A 24913-nucleotide genomic window follows, 5' to 3' on the forward strand; every position below is an offset into this window, starting at 1 on the left:
ATAAGACTTCAGGTTATGACTACATTTTTTAGGCAGTTTATATGATTTTAACTCCCACCTACACTTGAAGATGGAATTTTAAAAAAAAATTTTCAATTTATTTATTTTCAGAAAAACAGTATTCATTATTTTTTCACCACACCCAGTGCTCCATGCAATCCGTGCCCTCTATAACACCCACCACCTGGTACCCCAACCTCCCACCCCCCCACCACTTCAAACCCCTCAGATTGTTTTTCAGAGTCCATAGTCTCTCGTGATTCACCTCCATTTTCAATTTACCCCAACTCCCTTCTCCTCTCTAACACCCCTTGTCCTCCATGCTATTTGTTATGCTCCACTTATTTGAGGATGGAATGATATTGGAAAATGAACAGGTATATTTGGGTTTGGGGATTCAAGGTATGTGACCTCAGAAAAATCACTTACCCACTAAGCTTTATTTACTTCATCTGTAACATAACGCATAATCACAGCATTTCCTTCATAGGATTTATATGAAGATTTAATGAGAATATATATGTATATTTGAAAGAGAACCAAATAGGAATTCTAGAACATGCACAAAAAAGTAAGTGAAATCAAGCTCTACCATTGTTGATTTAACACCTGAAGAGAGAATTAGTGAGTGAAATAGACGGTAATTCAGAAGAAGTTATCCAAAATTATATAAATAGGATGGAAAATAGAAGAGATGGAAGGAGACAGTTACAGAGAGAAGCTTGAACATATATTTAAAATTGATGTCCAAGAATGAGAATGATATTTGAAGAGATGATGGCTGAGAATTTTTCAAAACATATAAAGAGAATAAGGACAAAATAAAGATTTCAGAGTAACAAAAAACAAGGAACTTCCTATAAACAGATTTAATGAGCAATATTTATACAAAAGAAAAATAATCCTCAATGGAGGTATGGAGATGCAGGAAAGAATAATGATAAAAATAGAAAATATTGGTAAGTCTAAATGAACATTTTAAAGTATAACAACAACAGTATATTGCATGTATATCTATATCTATATATTTATATATATATGTCCCATATATATTACATACACAGATATATTTAATATATATGTAATTGAAGTACACAAAAACCTAATAATTTATGCATTGTCCTTGAAGAGATGAAAGTACTCACTTAACAGCAGTATATAACTGGAGGAACAAAGGTGAGTTATTGAAGAATGCATATAGTATAGATTTATTTACAGAAAATTCAAAACATGCAAATTTAACACATTACTTAGAGGATAAACATGGGACTAACCAGTAAAGAAATTCTGAGAATGATAAATACAACATTCATTGTGAGAATAGGGACGGTCCTGCAGAGACTATCATTATCAGTGACACTTAAATCATGTGGTGGACAATGTTTGTTGAATTCTATTTCATAAGTTTTGTAAGTCTCATATCTGCTCAGTGTTACTTGAAACAGTGAAAGAGAAAGTAGGTCTATAATGTCTTGTGAGATTAAGAAGTAATTTAGAAATAATAAAACTTCGGGGCACCTGGGTGGCTCAATGGGTTAAGCCTCTGCCTTCTGCTGCTCAGGTCATGATCTCAGGGTCCTGGGATTGATCCCCACATCAGGTCTGCTCAGCAGGGAGCCTGCTTCCCCCTCTCTCTCTGCCTGCCTCTTTGCCTGCTTGTAATCTCCATCTGTCAAATAAATAAGTAAAATCTTCAAAAAAAAAAAAAAAAACTAAAACGTAGCAAAAAATGACGAGAACTCCTTTGAGCCTTACACAGATAGCAGAAAATAATTAAGCCAAAAAGATAATATAGCTATTAAAAAAGGTCATAAGACTGTGTAAATACTGATAAAATAAATTGTATTAACATACTAGAGAACAATTATAAGTATCTAAGAATAAATTATTTTACTATCAAAATGTTATATATAATTTTATTTTAAAAATATTTTATGTTAGGTATTTTATTTGTATATGTATATAAAATTTTACATTTATATCTATAAATTTAAATTTGTATATATTTTATAATATACTTAAATATTATGTATATTATATAATTTATATGAGTTAATTTATATTTAAATAATAGTTATATGTAATACACCTCCATGTATCTGTTACTCAGATACAAAATTACCAAGTTCTTGCAACATGTGTCTCATTACCTTTTCCCATTGCTTCTTATGTTGCTGAAGTAGGCTGGATATTAAAATATGAGAATTAAAAAACTATAAAAGAAATAAGGGAATATCCAAGAACATCTGAGCAAAGAAAGTTTCATTATTGCAGTAAAGAATTCTACAATAGAATATACATGTCATGCACGTAGTGAATATTTCCCCCCAAGTCAAAAAAAAAAAAAAAGAATTCTACAATAGTGTTTGGACAGCTAACTTCGGATCTCTTAGAGTTTGAGTAGGATAGGATTTTAAACCTGTTAGACTTCAAAAGAACTTTGGTTGAAGGTACTGGAATGGGGGATGAAGAGCAGTAAGATAAGATCCTTATCCTGAAGAAGCCTACTGTGGGTGGCAACAACTTGGCTACAGTGTGGCGGTACAGTGTGCGCTGTGAGTGGTGGGAATTTAGCACAATGGCACCAGAGAGGAAGGTATGATAAATCACATCTGAAGGTCAAGAAGGTGGCATAATCTGTAACATATCTTAAAGGATGGGATAAATCTTGCCATGTGGAGAAAAGCAGGAGGGCACAGATCCATCAAGAATGAATAGGAAGAGGAATCTATCTGCACTGATCATTGGCAAGTCAAGTTCCACAACCCTTTCTCTCACTAGCTCTAAGCCCTACCATTGGATTCTACTATTAGGCTAAGGGCACCCAAAGACTCTGGTAGAAAATCATATAATGCAAAATGGGAATTAATTAAGCTGGTCAGTTGCTGTGACATCACATGTGCCACAGGATAGGTCATTTTTATTAAAGAGGTTGGGGAGTCTAGAAAATGGAAAATGGATAAATCCTGGGGTATTGCCAGGGGTGGGGCTTCTGGGTTGTTTGTCAGAACCCCTCATAAAGAGATGATCCATGTACAGAGGAAAGGGGTGAAAACAAGATGGCAAGCTTTTGATTCCTGACTGTTGCAAGGGCTGTTGTTCTCAATCTTAGCTGTGCATTAAAATTGCCCTGGAGTTTTAACCTTTGACCCAGCTTTGCCTGTAAGGGTTTCATTTCATTGTTTCAGGGCATGGCCCTGGAGTCAGAATTTTTTTTTAAATGTTTTATTTTTTTATAAACATATATTTTTATCCCCAGGGGTACAGGTTTGTGAATCGCCAGGTTTACACACTTCACAGCACTCACCAAAGCACATACCCTCCCCAATGTCCATAACCCCACCACCCTCTCTTGACCCCCCTCCCCCCAGCAACCCTCAGTTTGTTTTGTGAGATTAAGAGTCACTTATGGTTTGTCTCCCTCCCAATCCCATCTTGTTTCGTTGATTCTTCCTGGAGTCAGAATTTTACAAGCTTCCCAAATGATTGGACTATGCAGCCAGGGTTGAGAACCCTCACTAAATCTATCCAGTCTCTTCTGGAATAGCTATATTGAGGTAGGACAGGGACAATTTCTTATTCATCTTTATGCCCACTGATATACCTAGCACAAGGTCTCATAGTTATAAATTTCTTAGGAAATGCTCATTAAATACTCAATTTCTAGAGAACATGCTGTACTAAAATATTGGTGTGTGTCTTTTTGGTGCAATGGAATCACTGTTTTCTTTCAGATATACATTGGTTAGATATTTTAGTGAGAATGTCTAAAATAGTGTATTAGTCAGCTCTATACCTTGTTGTGGGAGACATTCTCAATTTTCTTTCCAACGGTACTTTTCCCCACCTTGCTTTTCTTTGCTAACAGAACCCTGGGTCTTGTTCAGTGGAAAATGTGCCCAGTCTACCAATTCCCACTGACCATTGACCGGTCTAGAGAGAAATATGTGTGACACAGTTTTTGGCTATTTAGATTACAGGGGGGCATATGAGAAAGGCTTTTCTTCCTTATAGATAGTTGTATAAATAGGGTCTCAGGGAACCCTCTTCCCTCCTATTGTGCTTTGAATCTTGTTGTATGAATGTCTGGAGCTGCAGAAGACATCTTGTGACCAAGAGGTGACAAATTTGAGAAGAGTATAACAGAATGGTAAAAAGGGCTTGACCTGTGGATCATGTCTTTGAGAACTCAAAGCCTGGGACTGTTTTCCACTAGATTTCTAATTCAGTAAACAATAAATGTCTTCCTAGAATAAGCTGTCGTTGGTGACAATTCTGTTACTTGTAGCCCAAAGCATCACACATTGAACAATTCCTTTTTTAAAAAATCAGGATATTTCTTTATTTTTAGAATATACTCATCTTTAATGTCATAATTTTCTCATAACAATAAGGTATTTTCAGTTTCTTTTTTATTGAGGTATGGTTTATATACAATGTTACACTGGCTTTAGGTGTATAACAAGGATTCAATAACTCTATATGTTATGCTATGCTTGTCACAAATATAGCATCCAGCTGTTGCCATACAACAGTATTACAGTAACATTGACTATACTCTCCACAGTGTACCTTTCATCCCTGTAACTTACTCATTTCACAACTGGTATCCTGTATCTCCCATTCCCTTTCACCCATTTTTCCTATTCACCCATCTCCCTCACCTCTGGCAACCACTATTTGTTCTCTGAATTTATGGGTGTTTTTGCTTTGTTTGTTCACTTGTTTGTTTTTTAGATTCTACATATAAGTGAAATAATTACATAATTTGTCTTTCTCTGTCTGACTTATTTCACTTAGCACAATACCCTCTAGCTCCCTCCATGTTGCCACAAATAACAAGATCTCATTCTTTTCTATGGCATGATATTCGTGTGTGTGTGCGTGTGCGTGTGTGTGTGTGTATGTGTGTGTGTGTGAAATCTTCTTTATCCTTTCATCTATCAATGGCGATTTAAGTTGCTTCCATATCTTGGCTATTGTAAATGATGCTGCAATAAACATAGGGGAATATATATCTTTTTGAATTAGTGTTTTCATTTTCTTTGGGTAAATACCCAGTAGTGGAATCACTGGATCATATGGTATTTCTATTTTTAATTTTTTGAGGAAACTTCATACTGTTTTCCACAGTGGCTATACCAATTTACACTCCCAACAACAGTGCATGAGGAATCCTTTTATTCCACATTGTCACTAACACTTATGTTATTTCTTATCTTTTTGATACTAGCCATTCTAAGAGGTGTAAGGTGATATCTCATTATGGTTTTGATTTTCATTTTCCTGATGATGAGTGATGTTGAGCATCTTTTCATGTGTCTGTCTGTTAGCTGTCTGTATGTCTTACTTGGAAAATTGTGCAGGTTATCTGCCTATTTTTAATTGGATTCTTTTTTTGTTGTTGTTAACTTTTATAAGTTCTTTATATATTTTGGATATTAACCCTGATAGTAAGGTATTTTTAATCACAATTGCTGAGTTTCCTGTTTTTCTCTGTCTTTTCTTAATCTGCTTATAATAGTAATCTAGTTTCATTAAAGAGAAGTTTCATAATATACAGAAGTACAGTGAAGAAAATTCAAAACACTCATAATCTTACCACATAGATATACTTGCTGTTAACATTTCAGTTTGCTAATTTTTCAGTATTATTTGATATTTCATTTTTATCAAACTTTTATATATTTATAGCTTAAAATAAAATAGTTCTATAAAATGTATAAAAATAACAATCAACTGTCTCATGTTTCCCAAGCCTCATTGCCACTTCCCATATATAAACTTTTACCTCTTTCTTGTCATATTCATCTCCAAATATATAAATAACCTAGAATATTTGTATTTCTTTATATTTTAGTTTCACATGTTCTCTTTTACTTCCAAATATGAACAAAAGGGACTTGACTTTCTTGCATAGCTTGCAGACCTCCCAGCCTAGTTCATATCTCCTATCGCATCCTTCTAATAAGGTCATATTATAATTATATTTACCCTTATAGTTCATCTTTACATTATTATAGCATAGAATTTTTTAAAAAGATTTTATTTATTTATTTGACAGAGAGAGAGATCACCAGTAGGCAGAGAGGCAGGCAGAGGGGGAGGGGGAGTCAGGCTCCCCGCTGAGCAGAGAGCCTGATGTGGGACTCAATCCCAGGACCCTGAGATCATGACCTGAGCCGAAGGCAGCGGCTTAACCCACTGAGCCACCCAGGCGCCCCACAGCATAGACATTTTAATGATGGTTAAATCATGTAGAGTATTATGATTTTATTTCCTTTCTTATGTAAGTCTATAATCTCCATGAATTTAACACTTATCTTTTTTTCTCTCATGTGCTTATAGCACCTGCCACTATAACACCATCATATTCTCTTAAAAGATATGTATATTTCCTCTTGGTAGCTTCCCCCAAGACACTAAAGGAAGTAAACTACAACCTCCTATTTCTGAAAAAATGGCTACTTTTTGTGTCTTTGTTTTATTGTTATCTATTTGAGGAGATTTCCTTTAGTGTATCTTCCAGTATTTCTATTGAGTGTTAAACTTTCTGCTACATTATTTTAATTACCTAAAGCTATTTTTGGGATATTCCTTATAGGATTCGGTTTTTATTTTATAACTTTATGTTTCTTCCTTTTTTCACCTTTTTCTTCATCTTCCTTTTAAATTTGCTATTCTTTTTGTCTGATCCTTTCATGTTGGAGCTGTTCCTCAAATGTACGGTGCTACTTAGATGTTCATTGATAGGCATAGTGGGATATCTCTGCTCAGGATGCTGTCTTTTCCTTAATTCTCCTCTTCTTTTCATGCTTCCATGCTTGGCTTTAAATGGTGTTTCAAAATCCAGAGTTTCTTTTTAAAATATTTTATTTATTTATTTGACAGACAGAGGTCACAAGTAGACAGAGAGGCAGGCAGGGGCAGGGGGGAAGCAGGCTCCCTGCTGAGCAGAGAGCCTGATGTGGGGCTCTATCCCAGGACCCTGAGATCATGACCCGAGCTAAAGGCAGAGGCTTTAACCCACTGAGCCACCCAGGCACCCCAAAATCCAGAGTTTCTATGGATCAGCTTCTCCACAGTCTATCTCTGCCAGTATATATAAGGGCTTCTCAATCAGACCTTCAATCAATCCTTTTGGTTTTTAGAGCCATCCACACCATCATCAGTGATACCTACCATCTCTAATTACTGAGCCTTTCCAGGGTCGTTTAATTATTTATTATAAAGGATTCATGTGAACAGCCAGATGAAGAGGTACATAAGGTGAGGTCTAGGAGGGTCTCAAACATAGGAGCATCTGTCCCCTTGGAACTGGGGTATGTCCAGCTCCTGAATGACTCCATCTTTTAGGTTTACTAGAAACCTCCATGTATATGAACATATGAATGAATATATATGTTTATATTTATATGCCTATATGTATACACACACACTCATTATGAATTTTTTGATAATGCTAAAAAAGTGGAAGGAAAATAGACATCTATCAACAGGGGAATGGATGAATAAAATATGGTATATCTAAATCATAGAATATTATTTATTCATTAAGAAAAAAAATATTTGAAGGAATTCCACACAGTAATATTAAAATAGCAAGGTGCAGAAGACTGTTTTTGATGATCTTATCTATGTAAAAAAATCATCAACAGAAAAGATTCTTTGTGAGATGTGATATATAGATATGTGTCTATGTACAAATGTGAGTGTGGAAAACTATGGATGGTTGAATTCTAGGTAGTTAAAGTGCTTTATCTTCTTGTCAGGAGGGGTATGGCTTGGGATCATATGGAGTGAGGGGGAGAAAAGAGGGAGTGGAGAGCCAAGTTATAAAAAAAATCATCATCATAATGGAAATATATTTTGTCTGCATCCTACCCGTCTGGCAGATATCAGATTTAGAATTCTCAAGTTTTAATTTCCATTTTGCTATAGCAACAACTAACTAATGGCAGGACCTTATTGAGTGAGTTAATATTTGTTGATACCTCAAAATACAGCCATCTGATTGGAAGATATTGGCCACATATTGGATTCTGAATCACATAAATAAGGGCTATAAATAAGAAATAGGATCATAGTTAAGCATATTAGAGAAAACAATATGGAGTATTTCAGTTATGTTCTTTAAATATCCTGGAACTTTTGTAACTTAAAATTGTTCAGTAGCCTAGGTGACTAACAATAGTTTCCTGCAAGTTCTGAAATCCTACTCTTCTAGTATCTAGTTCTTTGATTAGATTTGCACATTAAGTATTAAGGTATGAAAGAGGGAAAATAACATTTAATGGCTTGTGCCAAGCCCTGTCCAGTGGTACTTCTCTGGTGTGCTTTTGGGCACCAAGCTCCATAAACCACACTCAATACCACCACACATAAATATATGATCAAAGTAAATATGTTTTTTCTTTATTATTTATTTGAAAGAGATCACAAGTAGGCAGAGAGGCAGGCAGAGAGGGAGGGGGAGGCAGGCTCCCTGCTGAGCAGAGAGCCCGATGCGGGGCTCAATCCCAGGATCCTGGAATCATGACCTGAGCTGAAGGCAGAGGCTCAACCCACTGAGCCACCCAGGCACCCCTGATCAAAGTAAATATCTTACATTTACTATGCAAGTAGAGCTTCCAGACATATCCCTCTCCCCTTTTCAGACTGCTATTCCTAAGCCCCTCTCAGAGATTCTGAGGTCTGCCAACAGCAGGCACTTTGAGTTAGTATTTAATTTTTTAAAATTTTTTAAAAATTTATTTTAGGCATAACAGCATTCACTATTTTTGCACCACACCCAGTGCTCCATGCAATCCGTGCCCTCTCTAATACCCACCACCTGGTTCCCCCAACTTCTCACCCCCCGCCACTTCAAATCCCTCAGATTGTTTTTCAGAGTCCATAGTCTCTCATGGTTCACCTCCCCTTCCAATTTCCCCCAACTCCCTTCTAGAGAGGAGAAGGGAGTTAGTATTTAATTTAATCATTACAACTACTCTGTAAAACTAGGTGGCATTTCCATTTTACAGATAAGGAGATCAGATTCTCAGAGAGAGGTAACATCGGATTCAAATTCAGATACCCTTCCCAGGAAGTCAGAACCTCCCCTGACTACTCTGTATTCGCAGTACTTTGCATTATTTTCAAATAACAGAAACCACTTCTGGCTGATGTCGGTGAAGGGATTTGATCACTAGGAATATTGGAATATCAGTCTCAGAGCTATGCAAATTTAAGCAATGCTCACTCCAATTCAGACCATAGAGTGGACAGAGTGAGGACCCTTTTTTACTGAATGCTATAGTTTGGCTCACTGACAATGGATGCTGTCACTGGCATTGCTGTCCCTGCTACCTCAGCAACCCAGTTGTCTACAGTCCCTACTGACTCCAACTCACAACAGTGCTTTCCTTGAGACACTCCTACAGCAAAGTCCCAACACCTGTTTGGTGAATTCAGCCTAAAATAAGAGTTTTAAAACTTCACTGTGAATTGGGATAATCTGTGAAGCTTCTTTTACTCTCTTTCCCTCTCTCTTTGCCCCTTCTCTACCTCTCTTTCCCCTCCCCCGCCCTCTACCTCGGAGATGATTTTATTTTATTTATTTTTTCAAGATTTTATTTATTTGACAGACAGAGATCACAAGCAGGCAGAGAGAAGGGGAAGCAGGCTTCCTGCTGAACAGAGAGCGCAATATGGGGCTCAATCCCAGGACCCTGGGATCATGACCTGAGCCTAAGGCAGAGGCTTAACCCACTGAGCCACCCAGGTGCCCCGATTTTATTTTATTTTTTAAAAAAGATTTTATTGATGTTGGAGAGAGAGCAGAAGGTGGGTGGGGCAAGCCGGCTCCTCACTGGGGAGCTCAGGGCTTCATCTCATGATCCTGATATCATGACCTGAGCCCAAATCAAGAGTCAGTCACTTAACTGACTGTGCCACCAAGGTGCCCCCTCCCAGAGATGATTTTGATGCAGTTGGTCTGGGTTGGGGTCCAGGAATCCTAGGTTCCAAAAACTTTACCGGCAGATCTAATGTACATTGAAGGCAAAGAGCCACTTGTCTATTCCAGTCCAATATTTGGTCACCAGGCTTCCTTGATAGGAAGAATCACCTAGGTACTTGTTAAGGTAAACATTCCCTGGCCTAATCCCAAAGCCACTAAATCAGAGTCTCTATGAGAAGAGCCCATGTAGCTGTTAATAAGAATCTCAGATGACTTTTATCATCAGGGAAATTAGAAAAGTACCCTTCTAGGACAGGTGAGCATACTCTAGCAGCAAGGAGCCTGGAAAAGCAAATGTCTGGCATTTTCTGCCTCTCTAAGGGAGAAGTGGGCCCTGACTCCCAGCATGCACAGAAAGGGGGTTTGTATCCTGGACCCCCAGAAAGAATGACAAATGCCTATTATATTCCCACACAGTTTCACTGTTGACACCTAGGTTTCTTTAAATGGAGTTTGTATTTTCTTCCAGAGGATTAATTGTGACTAAAACATCAACTCTCAGCATACATCCTTGCCAAGAAAACTACATTACTACTGCTTCTTAAGTTAGTCTTTGTCTCAGTACACGTAAGTAAAAGGAGAGGTGCTTGACCTGAGTTGGTGATTAGAGAGGCTGCGGATGAGCTCTTGAATGTTATTCTGGTTCTGATCTCACTTTGGTAGAAAGCTGAACCAGAATTTAGCCCTCAAGAAGTATAAAAGAATAAATATGACAAAGGCTTGAACATTGCTTGAATAATTATCATAAAATGTGATTCAGTTGTTTCCTTAATATTGCATGTCTGGATTATGAATGATGTTTAGAAATTAAAATACCTCAGTGTATTGCATTTTTTAAAGATGACTCCTTTGAGGACCTTAAACTGTCTTTTACTTGGAGTTTAATTTATTTTTCTTATGTTTTCAAGAATGGCCTTTCCACAGAATACAGTCTATACCTCTCTAACTGAGTGTACTAATTCCTTCAACAGAGCATCAGCCAGTGTAAACATTCCAATTTCAACTGCATTTATACATCAATATGTTCTTTTAGCCAGGAAGAAAAGATCTCCTCATCCCTATTGTCAATCCATAAACTTTCTTTTATAGCAACATATTTAGGGGGAAAGACATCCATCCTACATATTCTGGACACAATCAACTGCATGTGTTACAGTGATGAAGATGGCCTCATGGGCAGCTTGACCACAGAAAGTTGCTGAAAAGAAAGGTTTGGAATGGTGATTAGGATATGCTACTCAACCTTCTCTCAGTGACATGCATTATAGTTTCGCACACTCCAAGCTGCATGTTCACAGTCAGTGGGTTTACCATAATGGCATTTGTTAAGGTTGTTCTCAGTAACTTTATAGATCACTCTTCTAGGGCCACAGATGGAAGTTCCCAGGCAAAAGCTTTGATTGATAAGGCAGTTTCTCCATACCAGCTCATAAAAGGAAGGGCCAATGTTATTATATACTAAGTAAGGAAACATCTTTGACGGGAATAGTCTGGTCTCTTTGGGTTCAAAATGTTTAATTGAATTGTGGCTTCTTGACCTCCAGGTGGGACAGGGGCCTATGCTAGTCATCAAAAACATCTCGTGCATCTAGGACTGTGAAACCAGCTTCAGTACAACAAATTACAGTGCCATTTGTTTCATGCTCCTTTGGTGGGGCCAGGTGATAAATGGTGCCAGCTGGGGTTACCATTTCAAATTTTCCAGTCCAGGCTTGTGGGGTCAAGCAAATTGGGATGACCACTACTACTTCTATTAAAGGGAATAGAATGAAAAGGGGGAAATGATGTGGATTTTAGTCTGAAGGTGTGTCTGAGACAGTTCACTTATGCCTGGGTCCAAAGGCAACTGCACAAGAATCCTTGAGAAGTCTACATAGAAACCTGCTGCTTTTTATGCTTTGGCTCTCCTTGTTTAGCATCAAGGAGCCCTGGCCACAAGGGATGCTGTCACATTTCGGTTCTGCTTTTGGGAAAAGACTGGATTTAGGTGATGATCTGTTTCTAAGACATTGTTTTGTAATTGGTAATTTATAAAATGATTATGTATAGATAGTTTACAATATATAGATTAGTTCACAGTGCCATTAAATAACTTGTTGAAGAGCAGGGATCTGTTTTTTCTGTGTAGAGGGCGAGTAAATATTAGGATCTCTGGAACATATGGTCTGTCACAACTACTCAACTTCGCTGCTGTGGCATAAAACCAGCCAAAGACAATATGTAAACAAATGGGTATAGCTGTGTGCCAATAAAACTTAATTTACAAAACATCCAACCTGATATAAACTATGTCACACAGTAAACATAATGCCATTGACCCAAGTGTTTTAAGATCTGGGCTCATGTGTAGGCTCTATCACCTGCTAACTGTGTGACCTTTTTAATTCTCAGTGTCCACATGTCAAAAATGGCATTACTAGCCTCTACCTACTTATATGTCTGTTGAGAGAGTAATAATAATAAAATAATATATAACTAAATAATATTAGTGATCATTACCATCTTTTGAGCATTTACTGAATGCTAGGTATTGGGTTAGGTTGGTTATATTAATCATCTAGTTGTGTCTCATGCTGTGAGAAATGTTCCATTTTGTTTATGTATTAACACTATTAAAAATCAAAATTATAAATTTTTGCTGAGCACTTGATAAGTACTAACGTGCTAATTGTTTTTTATGAATTCTCTCACTAAGTCCTCACAACTTTGGTGGGTATTATTATTAACCCCATCTTACAAATATTAAAGTCAGAGAATGCCACTATTTTGTTGCAGAGTATGCATTATAGAAGTAGAAACAATACAGATTGACTATTGAGTGAACCTAAATACTTCCTTCTTTTGCTTTCTTATTCTAGAGGGCATTTTCTCTTGAAATTTAATCATAATAGGAGTGTGTTCTCCCTTTTACTTCCATCTTTGAGGTTGTCCCAATCTCTCTCTCTCACTCTCTTTTACCATAGTGCCCAGTGATTTGCTGATTCTAATGGCTTACAAATATCCTGAAGCATAAACTGTCCTGACATGTATCTAAGTAATCTGGTTGCTCAGGATCTGAAGCTCCAATGCGCGAGTGATACTATCAAACTGACTGGACAGTTTATAAATACAGGCTTGAGCTAAAGGCAAGGTCTGTGGGCTGGGTCTACTCTTGGCTGGGAATAGCTAATAAGTGCTCACTTCAGTTTTTCTACTGATTCACTGGCTCTAGCATTTTCTATCACACTCCAAATATGAGGGCTGGTCTCAGGTATGAAGATCAAGTGTTTGAATTTGGAATTCAGTGCCACTTCTCTCTATCTCTCTTTTCCCAACATCTTTCCAGGTCATCATGCACCCATTCATTCATTCATTCATTCAAGTATTCAACAAATATTTACTGGGTACCTATAATGGAATGATCCAAGTACTGAGCTAGATACTGGAAATACAGCAGTGATCAATCAAGTTGGAGAGATACTGACCAGAAGCAGCTGACAATCTAGTGGGAGAGCCAAAGAAGAAAACAAGTGATGTAATTATGAATTATCATAAGTTTAAGGAACTAACAAATAAACAGATTAGCTCAGAAGGAAGATTTGGGGGTGGAGGGAAGTTAGAGTCATCAGGGAAGACCTCTGCAGAACAAACATTGATGCTGAGAATTCCAGGAGAGAAGGGGCCAACCAGACAGAGAAAATGGGAAGAGCCTTGCAGACAGAAGGAATAGTATATACAAAGATTCTGCAACAAGAGATTAGAGTTTCTGGGGAATAGCAATAATGCTTAGTGTGGCTGGATTTCAGTGGGCAATGGGAGGAGAATGAGACTGGACAGATAGGAGGGGTGGTGGTAAAGACTGAATTTTACTCTGGTCATAATGGGGAGTCATCAGTAGCCATGGAGCAGGATGGTGACTGTTCTGGCTTGGATTTTAAAAGAAATCACTGGATGCCAGACAGAATAGACTGTGGGAGCCAGGACGGGAGCAGAGGGAACATTTAGATGCAATTGAGATGAGGAGAATGATAACCTGGGCTAGAGGGGTGGTGGTGAAGAGGGAGAGAAGCTGTCAAAATCAACATATATTTTGAGAGTAGAGGTGACAGGGCTTGCTAATGGGTTGAACATGATGTTGAGAAAAAGAAAACCCTGAAATTAAGACTATGGGGGTTGGGGAAGCACCCCAACCTCTGGGGACTTCTGCAGGAGGAGAATCAGTGGGAAGTAAGTTTGAAGTGGCTCCTGAGATAAAAGGAAAATTAACACTGTGGTTCCCTCTGTCAGGGATTTCTGAGAAGGTATGAAAGATGAGTATAGAAAAATAACCCTTGGGTTAGGCAATATAGATGTCACTGGTGATCTTCGGTACCCTGAATGTCCTTATGTGGGCAAAAGACAGGAGTGAATTAAAGAGAGAATAGAAGAACTGGAAACAGTGAGTATAGATAAATATTTTGAGGACTTTAGCTGTAAAAAGGCGTTAAAAAGTTAGGGTTGGGTAGTGGAGTAAAATATGTAGTTGTGAGAGGAGATCTGAATGCCAGAAAGAGTTGGGTGAGGGGTGCAGTGGTGGTGGTAGTGGTGGTTAGGGAAGGAATGAAGGTCTTAAGGATCCCAGGAGGGGGACAGGACCCAGAACTCCAGTGAAAGTGTTGCCTTAGGGAGGAATAGAGACAGAGCCTTCACTGTAAATAGAAGAGAAAAGGATGCCACTGTGGATGGGTTTGCAAGTTTGGCCAAGAGAAGATGATGGAATTCAAGCCAAATGTTACCTGCTTCGTACATTCATTCAGCATATTTTTTGATCAGCAGGTATGTGCCAGGCACTGTGTTAGGCTCTGGGGCTATAGCAGAGAATAAAATAGATAAAAATTCTGTCCCTGTGTAATTTAATTTCTAGTGGAACTAAGATTGAGTGCACAAGAGTGGGTATGGAAGGTCTGAGGAGCTAGAAGCAGGCTTGAAACAGGGTTAGAGGACCCTCATTCCATCCTTAAACTTTACCTGATTTCATTTCTGCATTTGAATGTTTATGGGCACTGTTCATTTCTGTATTTGAATGTTTATGGGCACATATATGTTGTATAATCAGAAAAGGAAATGATTTAAGAAAATATTATGTCTAAGGTTGTCCTTGTATTCTTCTAGACCAGCATTATAGAGGAATGGCAATAGGAAAAGGCATGTAGCCCCGTGACAGGATGATGTCAGTGATATGTTAATTTTTTTCCTGGTATGTCCCCTCTTTGCCCTTCTCCTTACTCAGGTAGTTAGAACTGCACTATCCTATGTGATAGTCACAAGCTACATTGTGTCTCTTGGGCACTTGAAATATGGCTTGTCCAAATTGAGGTGTGCCATTAGTGTGAAACACACTGTATTATAAAGTCTTAGTATAAAAAGCAAAGTATTTTATTAATAATTTATACATTTCTTACCTGTCAAAATATTCTGGATATAGTAGATCAAATACAATATATTAAAATTAATTTCACTACGCCTCACCACTTTTAAAAAATGCCACTACTAAAACATTTACAGTTTCATATCTAGCTCATGTTCTGCTTCTTTTGGACAGAGCTGGTTGAGACCATACAGTGCTGATGGCCTCCTCCATCTGGCCTTGGGCTGCCTTGCTGACCTCATCTATTCTCCTTGCTGTTCATGTCTTAGGGGCTTTCCTTTGCTGTTTGCTGGTCCTGCAATGCACTTCTACCAGATAATCACTTGGGCACACTCCCTCCCTTCCTTCAGGTTTTTATTGAAATGTCACTTTGATAGCGAAGCCTTCCAGCAACTCTAAAGTTACAAAATTGCAGCCTCCCTCCCTACTCTCCTCTGCTTGATCTTTCTTTGTAACACCTATCTGCAACTGAAACTGTGCATTTTATGTAGTCATATACCCATTTTCTGTTTGTCCCTAGGAGAGCAAGGATTTATTTTGTCCTGTTTTGTTCACTGCTGGAATGTTGCTTGGAATGTAGTGAAACCTTAGTGAACACTTGCTGAATGAAGGAATCAGTTGCCTCAGGGGCGGGACTTGACAGGGTGGGCTACAAGAAAAAGGAGACTAACTGGGTCTGGTTTACAAAAGTCTGAGTCTTAGGGTAACAAACCTGTCCTGGACAAACTAAGTATTTGGGGGTGGGGGATGTTGGTAAAACTAGCAGGACTCGTCAGTATGGCAGAGTGGGAATAGGGTTCTCTATGGAACTCAAATGTGACAGGGGTGAAGGAAGATGGACCCATGAACTGAGGAGATTAAATTTCTACCAATGGGGAAGGAAGTTTCAAAGTAGAAATCAACTCAAATTGCAGAAAAATAAATTTCTATTTCTCTTAGACCAAACTTTGTGGCTGAGATTCCCATACTGAAAGAAATGGTAGACATTTCATGCTAGGATTTCCTGTGCCCTCAGGAACAAAGAATAAGAGACCACACTGGGGTCCAAATAGCTTTCCTCATTTCTACCTCCCCACCCATCCCACTGTCATACATCTGATCTATCAATAAAATTCCATATTCAGGAAGATTTTCAAATAAATAGTTCCATCAAGACAATCAGATTGCATCTCTCTGACTCTATCTTACATGTACATATCTATGTATGCCCATATCTCTATTTATCTAGAAAATAACTTCATGTGACCATTGTAATTTCAAAGGCAGAATCAGAAAATGTGAGATGCAAACCATTTAAGAGACAACTGTATTCTGAGAAATTGCTAAAATGATAAGTGACACTGCATTCAAGGAGTGAATTTGGTAAGCGTGTGATTCCTGGTTTTATGTGAGTTATATACCAGATGATGTCCCCCCCCCCCAACCATGGCATTTCTGTGTACCCTGCCACACCCCATCTCTGAGATTCAGTCTGTCCTGCATTTGCTCCTTATCTTTCACTCATGCTCTGGGATGGAGGTAGGCCCGAAGGAGAGGCCAAAGGACGGGATGAGGATATATGCTTCACACATTTTTTTTTTTTTTGAGCTGCTGATTTTTTTTTTAAGCTGCAAGTTTAATGGCTTATTCCAGGCATCAAAATCATTGCATTAAAGCAGAAGATAAAAAAAAAATGGCTCATTCAAAACAGCTGCTTCTCACTACTACATGCCTTGCCAATAGCTTGCTCAAACTGCCAGCCTATGGTCTGGAGTCTGATGAGACATGTTCCTTTAAGTTGGGTCTATTGGATTTCTTAACATCGTTGTTGTTCCCCTGACTTAGAGGATGAAAAAAAAATGAGTATTTTAATGAGCATTGTGTAGGCTTCAGATTTTTTTTGTTTGTTTGATTTTCTCCTTTTAGAATTAGGACAGAGATCATTCTGGCACTCAGTAAATATTGAATTACACTGCTGGCCTGTTCACATTTCACCTAGGAAAGATATAGCAAAGAATCTAGGAAATATCATTTCACTTAGTATTCAAAAAAGGAGAATTGCACTTTTCAGAGCAAGCAGAGACACAGAGGAGTGGCTTTGGTGGCTTTCCAGTTGGTCTAAGATTAAACAGATGTTCAATATTCAGTTCTGATTGCACATGTTCTAAAATCGAATATACCCTGTTAAAGGGTTCAGTCATGGAAAAGGACATTCTTTTGAATAACAAATTCATTCATTTTCAAGAAAGTAGGTTGAATAATGAAGTGAACACACCAGTGCTGCTTTGCTCTAAGTCTTGTTTTCTTTCTTCTCTTTGTTACTCTGGAATATAAAAATTTGCTCTCTTTAAATTAAGTCAGTTATATGGGGAGTAAAAACACTTTTGTTACTTAGAGATATATTGTAGAAATTTGGGGGCATATGCACCATACTGAAAATGAGATAATCTGATCACAGTGAAAGAAGGCATCCACTAGAATGATGCATTAAACCTTTCAAAAAAGTATTTTAGTTGATTTATTCTTTGTCTTGGATCTGATGGGAAAGTGTCTAAAGCAGAGAAATGTGTTCTTCATGTGAAAAATTAAAATTACTGAGTTCTATCCTTAACTTTTCCAGATACCTTTATATATTGCATCTTGTTTAGTATAAAATAGCTCTGGTGGTCTTGAACAGCAGTCACAATTGTCTTTCCTGTTAAGGAAATCAGGAGCTGCTCCCTCTTGGCATGAACTCTCTGAATGTTTATGTCCAGTCTGCTTTGATGTCAAAAATAACTCTCATTGGTGATTTTCAAATGTAGTCTCCCTTCAAAATATGATCCTCAGCTGGTATCCTTACTCCTCAAACAATATCTAAAGAAGGGACTATGGAACATTTAGAACCAGCAAACTGATCTTCTGTATGCTATATCTATTTAGCCAGTTTTAAAAGTCATGGGCTCATGGGAATACTCTGGTTGCCATCCAAAACTGTGTCTAGGACCACTTGTTTAAACATAAAGCCCAGAAGGTACAATGCCAATAGACACAGATGTGCATCATACAGTGTGTTGAGACTTTGCATGCAAATGAGATACCTCCTCTGGAAAACCCTTCCCTTCCTTCTCCCACTTTGCCTGTAAGATTTTTTTCTGCACACCTCGATTCCTATGTCTTTCCTTCTGAGAAGTCCTCCCGTGTGCTTTTGTTTCCTCTTGGTCATGTCACTCATCGCACTTCATTATAATTGCCTGTTTACCTTTATGTCCCTTCTCATCAGACTGTGAGCTCTGTGAGGGGCTTCTCATTGTTCCACTTTTCATCTTCGTATTTCTAGGACCCAGCTTGAGATAGACACTTATTTATTGCTGTTTAATGAATGGATGAATTCAGAAGACCTGTTTTTATGTCCCACCTTTTTTAATTGTTAGGCATAATGAACTGGGAGAAATAACCTCTTTGAATTTATGTCTTCATTGGTAAAATGGGGTTGATTATCTATACATTACACACTTTGTGGGAAATGGAAGCCCAGGAGAACAGAATGACCATTTGCATATCATATGATCACACAGATAAAAAGAGGCACTGTCAGGTCTGTAGGCAAGTGTGCCCTATTCTACATTTTGCTTTCTTTCTAGAATATGACAGTGCCTCTCGAGTGAAGTAATTTTCAGTTGTGAAGACAACAAAGAAGGAAGTATATATTAATTGACAAAATATTTTAAGTTTGGTTAATAAGCAATGCTGCTCTTAATCCTGCCAGTCAAAATGTTGGGTGCAAATCACTTATCATTTTGGATAGTGACTCTATTTTGTGTATTTTGTAGTCAGAAGACCAGGTTTGGAGTCCTTGGTCTGATTGAAACTTTCTTAGGTTTTGAGATATTGGAAAACTTTTCTTGAGCCTCTGATGACTTGTCAATAGAATGAGAGTAATAATATTTTCCCCCAGGGACACTTGGGTGGCTCAGTCAGTTAAGTGTCTGCCTTAGGCTCAGGTCATGATCCCAGGGTCTTAGGGTAGAGCCCCACATCAGGCTCCCTGCTCATTGGGGAGCCTACTTCTCCCTTTCCCCACTGCTCTTGCTCTCTCACAATCCCTTTTTCTCTCAAATAAATATTTAAAATAATAATAATAATTTCCCCCAGTAGGATTATAGTGAGGATGAAAAAATATATATAAGCTGTAAGTTACTGTCCACATATAAGATGGTGGCTTCATGATTATTACTAAGAAATGTCAAGTTAACTACTTTCACATATGATACAAGAGGTCAGCACCCTTTGTAAAACCAACAGAATTAGAAGATATTAAAATTTAGTTTTTACAGTTATTTATAACTGTCAAAACAACTTACTAGGTTGTATCTTAAATATTTTGAATGAAATTTTTCTCATAACGCCTGAAAGATAGAATGTCTTGTTTTCTAGCTTCCAACCCATGGTATAACCACAGGAAACTGAGAAGCCTCAGCAGTCAACAGACCTCGCTTGAAGGAAGTATACATATTCTGGAGCTGTCTTTCTTTGTTCCAAGTCTTTGGAAAGAATTTGAGGCCCACACACTGACCAGATTTTCTCAGTAGCTATAGGTGGTAATGAAGTCATCCTTCAAGAGTTAAGAGTATCAAAAGGAAATATCAGAATGAATTGTAGCAATTTCCGAGAGTTGTTGTAGCAAATTACCACAAACACAGAGGCTTAAATCAACACAAATTTATCTAACGTTCTGAAAGTCAGAAGTCTGAAATAGATTTCACTGGTCTAAAAAAGCAAGACATGAGCAGGGCCACCACACTCCCTCTGTAAGCTCTAAGGATGAATCCATTTCCTTGCCTTTTTCTGGTTCTTGGAGTTGTCTGCATTCCTTGGCCTCTTGCTTATGTCACTTTAACCTCTTGTTTCCATAGTCACATCTCTTTACTTTCTCATCTATTGTTAAATATCCCTTTGCAGCCCTCTCTTAAAAGGACACTTCCACTTATATTTTAGACCACTTGTGTAATCCATGGCAATTTCCCCATCTCAAGGTTCTTAAAGACATCTGTGAGGTCCCTTTGCCATATAAAGTAACATGTAGGGGTTCCAGGGATCATGACATAGATCGCTTTAGGGAGCATTATTCAATCTACTATGTGGATATATACAGGGGTGTCATCACGATTATTACTAAGAAATGTCAAGTCTGTCAGCCACTGTCACATATGATCTAAAGGGGGCAACACCCTTTGTACAACCAACAGAATAGAAGGCATTGAATTTTAGGGGTTTTTTTTCCTATTATTTACATAGTTAAAATGGTTTACCAGGATATCAAATGTTTTGAATGAAAACGTTATCTGGGGGCACCTGGGTGGCTCAGTCATTAAGTGTCTGCCTTCGGCTCAGGTCATGATCCCAGGGTCCTGGGATCGAGCCCCACATCAAGCTCCCTGCTCCACGGGAGGCCTGCTTCTCCCTTTCCCTCTCCCCCTGCTTGTGTTCCCTCTCTTGCTGTGTCTCTCTCTGTCAAATAAAGAAATAAAATCTTTTTTAAAAAGTTATCTGCAGTTTTTCCCCTCAGAAGAGAGTTCTATTCTGGATTTGGCTCTGGATTTCTCTTAGGGGTTAAGGGAGACATTGAATGGGAATGTTACCAGATTTCTGGTTTCAGACTTAGGAGATCTAAGTAAACACAGTTGGTGAGGAACAATGTGGGACATGGAACCGAGGTCTTCTATAAGGAGTTTGAAGTTTCCCTCCTCAACCACATTGCTTAGTGTTAAAAGTAGGAGAGTAGCTGTTCCATATAGTCAAGATGCCGAAGATTTTTCATAGGCTTTTATATTTGCAGGTTTGGGGTCATACTGCCTAAGACTTTTATAGTTCATAGTGCTTTCATAGACATTTATTTCATTCAGTCCCTGAGAATGATCCTGTGAGGGTGATAGAATTATATCCTCTTTTTATAACTCAGACACAGATAGGTGAAGAGCTTTGCCTACAAAGTAAGGGGAGGCCTTGGACTTGAACTAAAGATTTCTGGTTCCTTATCCATGGTGCTGTCCACTACTCTACAGCTGTCTTGAGACCTTGAAGTTCAGTCTTATTTCTGACTTCACATATTTGAAGCTCCTCTCCAACTTTCTTCTAATCTGTGAAAGCAGGTTTAACATAACTTTGACTCTGTTCTGCTCATACTTTATCTTGAAATAACTGGGTAATTGAAGCAAGAGATGTGAGTGTATGTATGTGTATAAGAGAACTTGAATGATCTAGATAACTTTCTCCATTTTCTGTTCTATGAGGTGGGAAAGACAAATTCTGTCTTCTGTAAGACCTGTTGATGTGATTTGTATATGCCAGTATTAATGATTTTGGAAGACATAGATGGAAAAGCTGAATGCACTTGGTGGGAGCTTTGGTCTAGTATGGTTCTTATTTTTGACTACTATTCTGAGTTCATTCTTCTAGAATAAAGATCTTTCAGTGACTTTTGGGAAAATAAGAAATTATTAAGGAAGAAATATTGACTACAAGATAGTTTTGTTCTAGGGAAATTACCACAAACTGGAAACTTAGAAAAAAAGATAACAATTTCTTGTAGCAGTATCACCTTTGGTTTTGTTAAAATGTATAAAACCATAAAATCATAGATCTGGAAGGGCATTTGTAATTACTTAGTTCCAACTTCTCACTTGGTATAAGAAGAAACAAAAGCTATGATGTCAAAGTGTAAGTTCATGGTAAAGTTGAGATGGGAAAATAAGTGTTAAGTTTCAGGAGCTGGGGCCTCATCTACCACCCTACACATAATAAACTAACATTTCTGCATTATGACTTTTACTATACTTTTATCTCTTTAATTCAATTCACAGTAATTTTTTACACATACAAAGATGATAATTTAGAAATACACAGTGTAAACCAATTTTTATTGATTCTCTTATTTTTGTACCAGCAGAATGTCACAAAATATATGCAAAAAGTCATAACCAACCTTGAGTTCAATCATAGTGACAGGAATGAGATACAAAAATGAAAGAATTACATTGGTTGTAATTCAAAATACAAGAAGATTGCCAGTTCATGACTTGAAAATCATTTTAAAAGAATATCTTTCCAAGAGGCCATTAATCAGATAGTTCTAATTCATGGAGAGAACCATTCTTCATGAATTAGAGAGAATCTGACAGTTTTGTTAATTCCTTATAATAGGAACAATTAATAGGGACAGATTTGCCATCGATAAGCTGTTTCCATAATTGAGTCTTAAGGTTTTGAATTTGTCAACAATAATATAGAGTGCAATTAGAAAGTAACTGGGGAAATAATAATAGTTGTGCCTTTAATGAAGACTGAGACCCTTTTATAAAGTCTGTGTAATTAGTTTCTGTCTGCTAGCAAATCTTTTTGAGTCCTACAAAATTATGGGCTATATCATATCTGAATGTTATTGATGCCTCTTTCTTATATAGAGAGCAATTAGGAAAGATAGCTTTAAAAAAAGACTGGTGAGGTAAGAATAGAGATAATTGAAAACTGAGAAGAGTAATTTCCATTGTCCAAAAAAGTGATAATGGAATCCAGCATGTAATCTACTATTTTTCTTCATTTTGTCATTCTGAGATCTAATATCAGGTTAGTCAATGGAATATTTCGTCCATCATGGTGGGTTTAATATTCCTCAAAACGAAAGTCACTACAGAAAGTTAGATTAGGGCCAATAAGTTCCTGAAAGATTAAAACATTTCACTGGAAATGTTAATGATGCATATATCCTATCATGCATCTGGCTAGTTACCCACTTTCAGTTTATATGAATAACTCCACCAATGTTTCACAATATTGTACTGAGAAGGGAAAATCACAATTAATTTATAATGTGCAGAGAGAACATGTGATTTTTAAAAGTTGGGGAGGTAGGTAGGTTAGAAAACACTAAATGCCCCCCATTTTTTTTACACCAGAAAATATATTTTATTCTCATTAATGAGATTATTATAGCATACCAACATAATTATAAAGGATTTCAGACCATAAATATGTGGTTTAAAAGATGTACTTACATAATGAAGTTTTATAAAAATTCAAATAAAATAGTGTAAGGACTATACTGGCATAATGACATTCTCATGAATTTTTTTAAAACACATGTTTTTAAAAAATTTATATATATTTTTTCAGCATAACGGTATTCATTCTTTTTGCACCACTCGTAGTGCTCCATGCAATCCATGCCCTCTCCAATACCCACCACCTGGTTCCCCCAACCTCCCACCCTGCCCCTTCAAAGCGCTTCAGAATGTTTTTCAGAGTCCATAGTCTCTCATGATTCACCTCCCCTTCCAATTTACCCCAACTCCCTTCTCTCTAACTTCCCATGTCCTCCATGCTTTTTGTTATGCTCCACAAATAAGTGAAACCATATGATAATTGACTCTCTCTGCTTGACTTAGTTCACTCAGCAGAGTCTCTTCCAGTCCCGTCCATGTTGCTACAAAAGTTGGGTATTCGTCCTTTCTGATGGAGGCATAATACTCCATAGTATATATGGACCACATCTTCCTTATCCATTCATCCGTTGAAGGGCATCTTGGCTCTTTCCACAGTTTGGCGACCGTGGCCATTGTTGCTATAAACACTGGGGTACAGATGGTCCTTCTTTTCACTACATCTGTATCTTTGGGGTCAATACCCAGTAGTGCAATTGCTGGGTCACAGAGTAGCTCTATTTTTAATTTCTTGAGGAATCCCCACACTGTTCTCCAAAGAGATTGCACCAACTTGCATTCCCACCAACAGTGGAAGAGGGTTCCCCTTTCTCCACATTCCCTCCAACACATGTTGTTTCCTGTCTTGCTAATTTTGGCCATTCTAACTGGTGTAAGGTGGTATCTCAATGTGGTTTTAATTTGAATCTCCCTGAAGGCTAGTGATGATGAACATTTTTTCATGTGTCTGATAGCCATTTTTATGTCTTCATTGGAGAAGTGTCTGTTCATATCTTCTGCCCTTTTTTTTATATGATTGTCTATTTTTTGTGTGTTGAGTTTGAGGAGTTCGTTGTAGATCCTGGATATCAACCTTTTGTCTGTACTGTCATTTGCAAATATCTTCTCCCATTCCATGGGTTGCCTCTTTGTTTTTTTGACTGTTTCCTTTGCTGTGCAGAAGCTTTTGATCTTGATGAAGTCCCAAAAGTTCATTTTTGCTTTTGTTTCCTTTGCCTTCGGAGACATATCTTGAAAGAAGTTACTGTGGCTGATATCGAAGAGATTACTGCCTATGTTCTCCTCTAGGATTCTGATGGATTCCTGTCTCATGTTGAGGTCTTTTATCCATTTTGAGTTCATCTTTGTGCATGGTGTAAGAGAATGGTCGAGTTTCATTCTTCTACATATAGCTGCCCAGTTTTCCCAGCACCATTTATTGAAGAGACTGTCTTTTTTCCACTGTATATTTTTTCCTGTTTTGTCGAAGATTATTTGACCATAGAGTTGAGAGTCCATATCTGGGCTCTCTACTCTGTTCCACTGGTCTATGTGTCTGTTTTTATGCCAGTACCATGCTGTCTTGGTGAT

The sequence above is a fragment of the Mustela nivalis genome (genome assembly GCF_964662115.1).
Source record: "Mustela nivalis genome assembly, chromosome: X".
In the NCBI taxonomy this organism is placed as follows: domain Eukaryota; kingdom Metazoa; phylum Chordata; class Mammalia; order Carnivora; family Mustelidae; genus Mustela; species Mustela nivalis.